This window comes from Maylandia zebra, linkage group LG23, assembly GCF_041146795.1.
Source record: "Maylandia zebra isolate NMK-2024a linkage group LG23, Mzebra_GT3a, whole genome shotgun sequence".
Classification (NCBI taxonomy): Eukaryota; Metazoa; Chordata; class Actinopteri; order Cichliformes; family Cichlidae; genus Maylandia; species Maylandia zebra.
The window spans coordinates 29354061-29364409 of record NC_135188.1 but is presented as its reverse complement, the minus strand read 5'-3'; positions in this window follow the sequence as shown (position 1 = coordinate 29364409).

Here is a 10349-nt window from a genome sequence, read left to right as displayed (position 1 = left end):
GTTTTTCTCTGCATTTGACCCATTCACTCAGTGAAGCAGTGGGTCCATATTGATTACAAATTTGGTTTTCTATGAATAAACAAAAAACTTTTTATTTTATAATGACAGGTCATCCTGGGACGTAAGCTACCAGACCTCTTCTGTAAGTGTACACATTTATTTCATGGCGACAGATTTTTTTTCTTTTACTAGAGCAGGATTTCTCTGAGATATCCTGTTTACACTGCACTTCTTTTTCTAATACCGATATATCTCAAGTGTGTAGTTTAACTTCTGTACACTGACAGAAAGGCGAAGTTTCACGGTGCTAACAGTGCTAACCACCACACCACTATGCTGCACCAAACAGAAACATTTGTCTTTAATTAAAGTTTAGCCTGGTTTATGTCAGCATTTATTCAGTTTTATAATATATTATAGATGTATCTAAAAACATTACAAAATGTAACCACTACCCCCAGCTCCCCTCTGCTCCTTTCAAGCAAATACCTGTACTTGTCGTATAGGTTGTGTTTTACAAACTTAGGTCCCAAAAAATCTGATTGCAGAGCCATTTCAAGCTGCAGCCAACAGTAATGATGTATTGGCTAACCTATGACCATGCCCTTGTCAAAACACTAGCACTGTACCAGCTGATGGATGGAGGGACAGATAGGTTGATGGAGACAAAAGAAAAGTGGATGGAGAAGAGAGGAAGGCATGATGGATGGAGGTGGTGTTGCAAGCATGAGATGAAGTGATTGATGGAAAGGGAGGGAGATCAGAAGGAAACAGCGGGTGATGGGGCAAAGACAATGCCGGGGGGGGGGGGGGGGGGGGGGGGGTACTGTATGGCTTTTAAGATGTGTGTGACGTGAAAAAGGACTGTGTGTGTGTGTGTGTGTGTGTGTGTGTGTGTGTGTGTGTGAATGTTTAAGGGTGAAGAAGGTGCTGGACATGTCTTTTATTTGACGATAAATCACTCTCTGATCCACAGCAGGAGCAACAAAAACTCCTCTCATCTGTCTCTATCCCATCTTTCCTGCTCTGCTCCTCTTTCTCCTTTACTCGGCAGGATCCTGTACTTTTACAAAGGCCTAAAAAATGAAGTCAAGAGGTGGCACAGCCTCCGACTGAAGGAGCATCTTGCACAATGGCGGGGGAGGCCGGCTTGTTGGAGGATACCAGCTTTTTCTTTTCCATCTCATGCAGTTCTCTCTGTCATGCAGCCGGCACGTTAGACATGTATATAAATTAACTCTTAGAGCAAACATAACATGTCAAATATAAGCATATACAGTGTTTTTTCCATATATGAATCGGAAAATTCAGGCTTTAAACTTCCAAGATTTTCTTAATGCACTCTGCGTTTGATTCATTCACTTGTTTACACAAGTAAACAACAACGAAAAGCCATTTCTTTCTCGCCCACATGAATAAATAGAGGAACTTGTCTCAGCAGACGTGTAAGCTGTTTGGTGAACTTGAGGCAAGTGTACTTACCTCCCCTTCATTTCTTTTCCATTGGTCCTCTGTGTCACCTCCCAAGTGACCATCTCTAAACAATGATCCATCCTGAGCATCTCCAAGAAACACACTCCATCCTGAGAGCCCCCCTTGCTCTTCCTGTCTTTCTCCTTCACTCTCAAGCTTCCTGTTCTTTTCTCCCTGGTTCTTGTTCTCATCCATCTTCCCCCTCCTCTCCCCGGTTTATCCAAACCCTCTTCATAAACTCTCTTGTTTCTCAGTTTGACAGTCATTGTCGCATCCTCAGCGGTCTCCCAGGAGTATTCAATTTCAGCACATGTGCTTATGTTTGCTCTGCAGGGACATTCTTTGTAGCATAGAGTGTCACCTTCTAAGAAGAACAGCAATCAAACAACGTTTCGCTCTTCTGCCACCCTCATCCCTCTCTTTTTTTGTTCTCCTGTTTCCAGAGGATTAACCCATTTATTTGTTCTTCTTGTCCTCAGGGACATTTACTTGTTCCCTCTTTTATCATCTCCTTCATGTCCTTCCTTTCTCCTGTCTTCGCAGCTGTTGTGTGATTGTTTTTTTCCAGATCAATGTTAGCATTACACATGTATCAGCTCTTTTACAGTGTTTACTGTTTGAAAAAACATGTTAGCAACATTGGAGCTCCGTGTGCAAAACAAGTTTTTACTTCCGATATATATTGGTGCTATTGTGTAGAATCTGAAATACCGTGCAATACCTACTGTGTAAATTATTATTTTTTAATTTGCCACAACACCAGGCTGATAAAATACATTTTAAGGTTATGTTTGCTATATATGGTATCTTTGCTATATTGTTTATTTTTGCATTTGTTCTATTTGAATATGAAAACAGATACAAAGACTCAGGTAACATTTTACAATAAGGGGCCAGAAGACTTGCTTAGGTACTAAGAAATGAGTGAGAAATCAACAATAACTTAACACTAGTTTCATTAGTAAATATTTTATATCTTCCGATTCAGGACTCTATAGAAGACAAAACTATCATTTGAAAATTTGAAAATCACTGGAATCATATCGGTAACTAAGTGGATAAAGATTCAATTTTCAATAAAGTTTTATTTATATAGCGGCAAATCACGCCAACAGTTGCCTCAAAATGCTTTATATTATAAGGCAGAGACTCTACAATAGTAGGGAGAAAACCCCAACAATCAAATGAACCCCTATGAGCAAGCACTTGGTGACAGTGGGAAGGAAAAACTCCATTTTAACAGGAAGAAACCTCCAGTGAAACCAGGCATGAGTTGATGATTAAAATAAACTTATAATGGTCCACTTTCGTCATGATAAACTCTTATCCAAAGTCTCCAAAACCCAGAGTAACGTTAAAGTGTATGCAGACCCCGGCCCAGCAGCCAGAGCCTGACATTCAACAAGGAACAAAGGCAGCGATGAGCAGTCAGGCTTGCAACATTGTAGCATTAGACTGTAAAATCACTGTGGTGATTCTGTTGAAGTCTGTGAAGCAGGTTTTACACTGTAAACTGGTTTTTGGTGTCAGGTTTCTGCTTGGGCGACCGTGGCTCAGGGGGTTGGGAAGCGTATCTGTAACCGGAAGGTCGCCGGTTCGATCCCCGAGCTCTCTGTCCTGGTCGTTGTGTCCTTGGGCAAGACACTTTACCCTACCGCCTACTGGTGTTGACCAGAGGGGCCGATGGCGCGATATGGCAGCCTCGCTTCTGTCAGTCTGCCCCAGGGCAGCTGTGGCTACAACCGTAGCTTGCCTCCACCAGTGTGTGAATGCGAGAGTGAATGAATAGTGGCATTGTAAAGCGCTTTGGGTGCCTTGAAAAGCCCTATATAAATCCAATCCATTATTACACTAAAGGATGATTTTCTTTACGTCGCCAATCAGACAGAGGTTTGTGTCAGTGTGTGGCACTGCAGCCTAAGTTACACAAGCAGTGCAACAAATTACATTCTCTGGGGAGTAATTACATACTGTGATGCAGTTTTTAAAAACATGTTTAATGTTACATTTCAAAAAAATAATAGCCTACGTCATTTTGGGGTTGGAGGGGACTGTATATAAAAGGAGAACAAGGCTACTTAGACCTAACCCAGTGGTTTTGGAAGCCTCAAGGTGAACATTTGGACATTTGGAGCTCTTGTGTTCATATGGCTGTGAGACCTAATAATAAAGGGTGACCACTCAGCTCAGAGGAAAGAAAATAGTTTATTGGGGTCAAAGGTGAAGTTAAAGACACATTTACATTAGCCCCTTTAAGTAAAGGGAAGCTCTTGCCGGTGGTGGTTGTGATACCTCTGGATCAATGATTCCAGCGTGTAATTATGTCAAGAAAAAAAAGAAAAATAAAGAAAGAATTTTTCAATTTCTGTGTCTTTACAAAATTGCTTTATTAGGAAACATGCCCTGTTTTAGACTAGAATAGCAATGGAAAATATAGAGAAAGGTAATTTAAGTTGCAGCACAAATGAACAGGATCTCTATTTCCCACTGGAACACTGCTAAGCAATTTTTAAACAATAACATTAACCGTATTTTCCATCCAATTCTGCAAAACACAATAAGAAAGGAAACTCTGCTTCTTTTCTATTTGACTTTCCAAGTCACTTGGAAGGCATTATTCCCCCGTTCTCAAATTCCCACCGAGAATCACATTGTTCCAGCGAGTATAAATAGCAATGAAGAAAAACTAAGTTGGAGACACAAACTTTTTCTTTTTCCTTTAAAGTGATTCCACTCTTTAAAAACCGTCTTCGTCCGTTGAGTCCAAAACCAGGAGCCGGGGAATAAACTTCCACTAATGCTTTTCCATTTTTTTCTTCAAACGGGCCTTCAGTCGCAGTAAAAAAGAACTGCTGTCTTGGCTGCCATTGTGCCGTATAGACAGACAGTATGGCACTAAAAAGAGATGTGTCAGAAACCATATGCTCGCTTGAGCACAATGGCCGTCACGGTAGTCGCGCCTATCCTCAAGACAACACAGGGAAAACACACATGCAGACACACACTCAGGTGAAGGTTTGAACACACACATTCTTATCACATCCAAAACTAAAAAAAAAACAAAAAAACATCCTCCAGTGTTCTCAAAAATGGACCCTGATATATGTCAGCTTCACTTCATTTTCTGCCTCACCCTCTCTTATTTCTTCTGTTTTTCTTCCCCTCGCCTGTTTGCCTTCCTCCTCTGTTTCTGTGCCACGCAGTGAAAACAGGACGCGTGTGATAGACCAGGAGGCTCCTTGCAGTCCCTGGGCACCGCCAGTGTGCCTGCATGTGTGTGTGTGTCTCATTACACTCGCGTGTATGTGTCAGCAAGATAGATGGACGCAGCTGTCAACCCAACACTTCCTGTAGCCTCTCCGTCGACCTTGCGCTAACCTGGAAGTATTTCTCAACACCGTGGCCAAAGTCTTCCTGTCTGGAGCCACGCCAGGGCTAAGCAGCTTGCCCTGATTCACGTGTACACGCACACAAACAAATGCAAGGATGTGTCTGCTTTGTGTGCAGACCTTCTGAGAGATGGGAACAAGGAAAACATGCCAAATTCAGATACACACTTTTTTTTTTGTCGGCTTGCAGGCTGCTGTCAGTACAAAACACAATCCAACCTCAACCTTGCAATGACCACCTGACCCTAATTTAACCCTTAAAGGCCCTGACAAGTCACTATCCTGTTAAGGACATTCACGGAAATTTGCAAAGATTAAATCCATTATCGCTGTCACAGAAGCCTCCCTTTCTTCTTTCTGAATAAAAGAGCACCGATAAATGAATAACTAGCTGTATGAATAAAAACAAAAAGTGGCAGGACCAGTATGATTGGGCCTCGTGCTAATGCTCAAGTGTGTGTTGCATGCTTATGCAAGCTGGGGGGAGCTTTAATACATCTCAGTGTCAATCTGTGTGGAAGTATGTCTGAGTCCAGGAGCAGGGGTAGAGTACAGAACTCCACTTGAGAGGCCTCGTTGGGCGTCCAGGCCCGGGGCTCGCCTGAAGGCACAGCCCGTCTGGAGGAGCCCTCGGCTGGGCAGCAGCTGAATAAAAGATGGAAGGGAAGTGTCAGGCAGGAAGGCCAGGAGCACTGGGAGGCCCAAACCGAGCTGGTGGAGACAAACAGATGCTGGCTGAGAGAGGAAAGGAAGGACGAAGGAAACAAAGTATGACAGAAGGAAAAAAAGACTGAATGAAAGAAGAGGGGGAAAGAGTACAAAAAAGACTGATCATTCTGTCTCCAGATTATCATCACTCATACCTTCCAGTCTAAAGTTTCATTTACCAACATCCATAGGTAAGGAGAAACATTACAGATATATATGATGAAGACTTTGGCTGCATGCAAGTCTTATTGACTAGGATGGGATGGCGATATAGCTTTCAATACATTTTCGTGTAATAGATCAGAACTTTGCAACCCCAAAATGATGGCCCTTGAGTTCCCAGTCTTCACATGAAAGTCGAAGTCTTAAGTCATACCTTGTTTCTTTATATTTTGCAAGAAAAGTGTGAAATAGTAATATGTTAAAATGTGTTAAAAGTGAAACATACATGGAAATACAGTATAAAAAGACAAAAACTGAGTTTGTACAAAGCTTGGAAGTCAATATTTGGTGTGACCACCTTTATTCTTCAGCACAGTCTGAACTCTCTTAGGCACTATGCTTGTCATCTTTTCTTTAAGTGGTCTTAATAGTTCTCCAGTAGGAATAGTTCTTCAGACTTCTTGAAGGACATTCAAAGCTCTTCTTTGGATTCTTCTGCTTTTTGTTCTGTTCTCTGTCAACATGATCCCACACTGGTTCAATAATGTTGAGGTCCGGGCTCTGGGGAAGACAATACATGGCTGATAGTGCTCCATTGTGTCTTTTCTATACAGGTATGATTTTACCACATTGGCAGTGTGTTTGGGATCATTGTCATGCTGAAAAATGGAGCTGTTGACAATCAGATCCTTCCCAGATGGTATTGCATTATGGATCAAACTGATGCTACTTTTCTGTCTTCATAATTTCATCAATTTTGACAAGATCTCCAGCACCACTGGCTGAAATTTAGCTCAAACCATGACAGAGTGGAGGACACTCCTGACCTCCTGGTGATGATTTGAACCCAAGATTTTAAATTTGGATTCATCACACCATCACACCTGTTGGACTAATTTTCACTCCAGTTCTCATGTAACTTTTAAAGCTCAAATGATTCATAGCTCGGTGTTAAATGGTTTAACAAAGAAAATGATTTCTCTGAAAATGGTCAAGTACAACGAATGGACCGGAGTGAAAAAGCCACCAAAGAAAACCTGTGAAAGACCTTCAGAAAGCCTGGAGAATTTTTGCTCAAGAGCACTTCATAAAGGAAAAAAGACAAGAGAGTCTGGCTGCTTGGACGCCAAATATAAAGAAAGAGGCTGTGGGTCAAGACTTTTACACAGTACTGTACATTCATGAACAAAAAAAAAAAATTGATTATGTGATAAAAAAAAGAAGCTTTTTTCTCCACATTTCCTGAACCTGTAAGCCAGTTCCAATGCTACATCAATACTCTGTTATCAAAACTAAATGTGACTTTTATTTAATGAAAATAATTGTACTTAACTAATAAGTTAATTTATTCAATGTCAATATGTACCTAAATAATGAGTTCATACTTAAAACACACTTTTCTAATTAATTTGAGCACTTTATCAGAAAAACATTCAGAAAAGCGCCTTTTTTTGATTTTTCCTAACATTTGCACACACTCACACTACGATCGGGGCAACTTCAGGTTCAGTATCTTGCCCAAGGACAGACTAAAGGAGCAAGGGATGGAACCAGCAACCTTTCGATTAGTAGACCTGTCCCCCACATATGTTTATGTACACGATAAAATAATGTCTGCTCATCACCCAGTATCCATTTTACATCCTTAACTCCGGCCTCACACCTCTTTCACTATCTGTCGTGTAAATCATAGTCGCAACTGTGCGATAATGAGTTGAGTGTGTGGGCAGGGGTGAACACTGTGTATGTGCGCTGTGTGTTTATATGTGTTTGTGTGCGTGTGTAGTTTTGCATTTGAATGGACTCTGAAGAGCCCAGTGTATTTCCCTAGCACTCTGCATAAACATAGCTAGTGTTTTTATAAACACCTTTCACACCTCTTCAAGTGTATCAGTGTCCATCCAGGTGTGTATTCAGGGACATTATCGGTGATGAAAATAACAAGGATGTGGGCTGTTTTCACAATCGGAGATGGTAAGATGAATTGTCTTTTGTTTTCATTCCCAGCCGAGGTGAATCTGATACAGGGTAAAAGAAAGGGTGAACCTGAAAACCCCCAAAGAAAAAAATCTTATTGTATGATTAATAAAAAAAAGTTATGATTTCATCAAAATCTAACATTGAGTGATTGTTGACATAGAAAATGTCAAAAAAAAAAAAAATCTCATGGCAAAGACCACAATCAGCAATCTTAAAATTTTCTTAACATTTTCTGACATGTCTACCCTGAGGCACCTCACCCCAAGCCTGCTAGTTGTGGCTGATGATATTTATCTTTAAAAATGCATTGTGATTGTTAGGAGACATGACTCAAACCGGAGTAAGTAATTTACTTTGCTGGGGAGCAGCAGCCAGGTGAACAGGGGGGCTGAACAAGCAGCTACCAACCGTTGGCCTGAATAATTAATCTAACACACAAGTGCCAAAAACTCCAGGTCCTCAAGTGGCCACTTGAGTCTGGCACATAGACTCCTGTGTAAAAATATCCAACTTTTCAGTACAAATAAATATGTTTACAGCCCATTATATAAAGTCTGTGTTTCATTTCTGATGAGTGAAAGCCCAACATTTTGTTAGTTTAGCACTAGCATTACTTTGCACTTCCTAATAACGTAGCACTCCACCCTTTTGGTCGCTTTTGTTTCCTAGCTCCAGTTTGCCTGCGATGGTCATAGACAGGCTAACAGATGAGGTCACAGATGTTTGGACACAAAGTTAGAGACAGACAAGGCTGAGATGGTTTGGATGTCGACAGAAACAGGAGGAAAAGAGGAGTTTCAGAGGAGGTTCGTGGATGTAGTGAATAAAGACATGCTGAGGGTTGGTGTGACACAGGAGGATACTAGGAATAGAATGAGATGGACAACAGCACATTTTGACTGCCTTGTTGTCTGCTGCCTATTACTGTGAAGTTGGGAGATGACTAAAGAATGTAAAGGTTTAGCAAGAGGCTAGGAAGAGTGAGAGAGAGGACCTAGCAAAAGCATAGAAGACACCAGAGAAAATGATTTTCGAGAAGATGTGTAAAAGAAAAAATAGGGGAAAGACAGAGGAACAACAGTGTCAGGGGGCTGGGTCTGTGATCCAGCATTTTAAGTTCATTTTGTATGTTTGACATCTGTTATGTTGGAGTTCTTGTGTTATTATTTAGTTAGGGTTTAGTTGAGTTAAGTCTAGTTTATGTTTTATCTACGTCTGCGTTCCCTGTCCTCTGTGTAGTCTGTTTTGTCCTCTGTGTTGAACTTTTAGTTATGCCTGTGCTTGCATCTCCCTTATCTGTTCTCACGTGTCTCTCCTTGCGTCCTCCCCAGTAACACAATCACACAGAGCAAAGAATCAGAAAAAACAGGATAAATAAGGAGAAAATGTAAAATGTAAAAAAACAACAACACACAAAACAAAACAAAACAAGAAGGGCAACACCAGGAGACCCAAAACAGAACGCAACAGAGAGAGAAGGAGCATGTGCTGATTCAGTTATCTCAGCCTCTCAGTGTTAGCTGATAGAATTGAAGTGTTTAGCATTTATGTTAATCATTCACACAGGCACCGGATTATCACTCGGCTCTGCCAAGAGTCCCCTCTCCCCCACCCTCTCCTCTGGCACTACTTTGCTCGTCACCTTTTCCACAGATACACCTGGGGATCTCTCCGTTTGTTTACTTCACCTTATTTCTTGTTTTTTCCGTGCCTTCCCTCAATCTTCCCTATTTTTTTCCAGTCTTTCCTCCACGCTGTCCTTATTTTAAAAACTCTCCCTCTGTCATAATGATTTACACCCTACAAGACACTTCTCTACAAGTCGAACGCAACAGCAAGAGTTTTACATCTGATGGACGCTCGCGCATGCAGGGATTGGCTCAATGCAGGCTAATAATAGACGATTGGCCATCGTGGGTGGTGAGCTGAGGAAAGCCCATGCGAAGAGTTGAAAAAATGAATATATTAGAGGGGGAGAAAGAGTAAGCTCAGCCGCTGTTTTCAATCCAAGAGGATCCAGTTCAAGCTCTGAGGTTATCTCACTCATCCATAGTGGCCACTGTGCAAATATTTTACCCAAAGATTTCATGGCAACACATAAGGGTGGGGGGTGGGGTGTTAACTGTTTCAGGGAGGCACTTCTGGACCAGCTGGCTCCCGACTCCTTTCAGGGAATTATAGTTTTGCATGTGTGTGTCGTAATTGTTGTTGTTGGTGGCTCTGTTTTAACTACATGTGACTGAAGTCCTGCACATGTTCTGTTCTTATCATTATTCAATCATTAGTGATCAAAATGGTTTCACAAACTTCTATGCATATATTAAAAAGAAGAACCAACAGTGAGTCTCAGTCCCACAGGCCTAGAGACCAGTTGGCAACCACCCTGAGTCTGCTTGGCAAGTGGTAGTTGGAGGTTGCTTCCAGGGACTGTTACAATGATTGCTAAACCCTCATTCACATGAGGCAAGAGACAGTGATCCTCTGACAACCAACAGCTACTGAAGAAAAGTCTGTATTGTGCGACTGGTTGGCAAGTGGTTCTTGGAGGTTGCTGGCAATTGCTAGAGTGAACTCAGTCCCTAAGTATACAGAGCTGCACTGAAAACCTCAATGCAATTGCTTTGAACTGCTAGCAGA